This window comes from Ixodes scapularis, unplaced genomic scaffold, assembly GCF_016920785.2.
Source record: "Ixodes scapularis isolate PalLabHiFi unplaced genomic scaffold, ASM1692078v2 PGA_scaffold12__126_contigs__length_90152505, whole genome shotgun sequence".
NCBI classification, from domain to species: Eukaryota; Metazoa; Arthropoda; class Arachnida; order Ixodida; family Ixodidae; genus Ixodes; species Ixodes scapularis.
In genome coordinates, this window is record NW_024609838.1 from 3685418 (window position 1) to 3687646 (window position 2229).

Consider the following 2229-nt stretch of genomic DNA (forward strand, 5'->3'; position numbering starts at 1 on the left):
CACCGTTTTTTTTAATGTTTGCTTAAGCTACGAGTGTTTTAGTCAAAACCTTTCCCTCTTCGACTGAAATTCTTTCCCGTGTGTGTTTATGTGTGTGTGTGCGTTTTACCGATAGTCACCGTTTGTAGCGTCCGTCCAGAGCGTATGTCCGAAATAAACCGATATCCTAAAAAAATAAATAATCACAAAAAAAAAAACCTACTCCGATTTCTTTTTTTTTCTGTATGGGGCGGTACTTGCGCCACCTTCTTAGAAAATTAAGGACCAAAGACAATTCACGAAGAAATTTCTCCCTAACATAAAATCCCTCCCCCCCCCCCCCCCCCCCCCCAAAAAAAAAAAAAAAGAGTCTATACGCCGGTGTGTTCCCTACCTTTCTATTTTGCTCCTTTCCGATTTTGTTCCGCGGTGACGTCATAACTGGACAACGCAGCAAACCGTCGCGATCCTGGCGGTGTAACAGCTGCGGAGGTAGATAGGGGCAGACGCCTGTTCCGCCGTAGCTCGTTCTGCAGCCTGCCAGCCGACGGAAACTTCGGCATCCCCAGGTTGAGACGCCGCGACGCCAGCGACACTGACGGCCGTTCGTCTGCTATGCCGTCGCTTCTGCGACCGACCACCAGGATCGCGACGTTCCGTACGACTTTTGCGACGTTTTCTGTGTGTGAAGCACTCCAATTATCAGAAGCGATTTCCGGGGCCCAAAAACACTTCAAGTGAAGCCTTCGTAATTCGATCTGATCAGAGGCGAGCTTCGGTCTCGCTCTCAAAGGTACACTGAAAATAAATTTGATCAGGAATATGTACACTACAAGCGATATGTTAAACAGACGGCAGTATACGGGAACGATTATTGAGACTGGGGGAAAAAATCATTAAATATTTCCAGCAGCTGAGAACATTGAAATGACGTACATTTGTTCTTTTTTGTTTTCTCGGCACTCATGATTTAATTATATATGGAAACTGCTTAGTTTATGTAACTCAGCTTTTGTAAGCCAGAGCCTCTTATGATCGAGCTTTGACAGCAATTTTCGCAAGCTTGTCGACCCATCTAACAAAAAGATAAGTAAACAAAAAAAAAAAAAAATAAGAATAACGAAGGAAGAAGAAGAAGTGTCTGGACGAGAAGCGTCCATTTTTCCTCCGCTCTCTTCTATTTGCTGCTTAAACAACACCACAGGTAAATCCTCGCCGTGAAAGGTAATTTGAGAACTGTCTCACCAATCCGCGACCGCGAGCAAGAGATCTGCTCCGCAGATACAATCGTGTCCCAACATCAACGGGCAAAACAAGGCGGTGGAGGCTCGTCTCCCCCTCCATGGCGTTTGCCAACCACACTTACTACGATCACCTCAATTGATTCTCCCAGCTGGTTGTTCAGCCCCTACACGTCAAGCAATGGAGGACTCTGGAGAAACACCAGAGAAGAAACTATGCCTTCCGTCGGACGGAGCAAGCACTTCCGACTACTCAATAGGAGACCAAATTGACGTTGATCTTGATGAGACACCTTTCACAACAGTGACATACCGCAAAAAGCGCTCGAAAGGCATCCCCATCGTCTTCAAGTCAACGAAGGCGCAGTCCTTCTGGAAAGTGAACCCTAACCGAATCGCCAACGAAATTGTCACCACAGCACAAGAGAAAGTGAGCTCACATAAAATCACCAAAGATGGAAGCCTTGTGGTAAGTGTTGCCTCTTTGTCATCAGCAAATAAGCTTCTAGCCTTGAAAACAGTTGCTGGAATTGATGTCGCGGCCAATGTGCCGCAGTCTTACTCAAGGAATCTTGGCAAGATAAAAAATGTCCCAAACGAGTACACAGAGGAACAACTCCTGGAGTATCTCACTGACAAAGGGGTTACGTCTGTCAAACGGCAAATTGCCTACGTACCTCAAGGCGACGGAAGTGTCGTCAAGCAGCCACGGGACAGCGTCATCCTACAATTTAGAGAAGACTGCCCAATGCCCACACGCGTTTTCCTGGGATTCACCCGTCATCCGGTGGAGGAATACTTTGGACAGGCGGTACGCTGTTTCCGCTGCCAAAGGCATGGACACGTGGCTAATACATGTCGAGGACCACAGCGATGTAAGGTGTGCGCAGGCCCACATAACTATAAAGAGTGTAGCTCCAGAAACCACCCCAAGTGCGCAAACTGTGGTGGACCACATGCGGCGTCATTCGCGGGTTGTGTACGAAACAAAGAAATAGGAGCATTACGT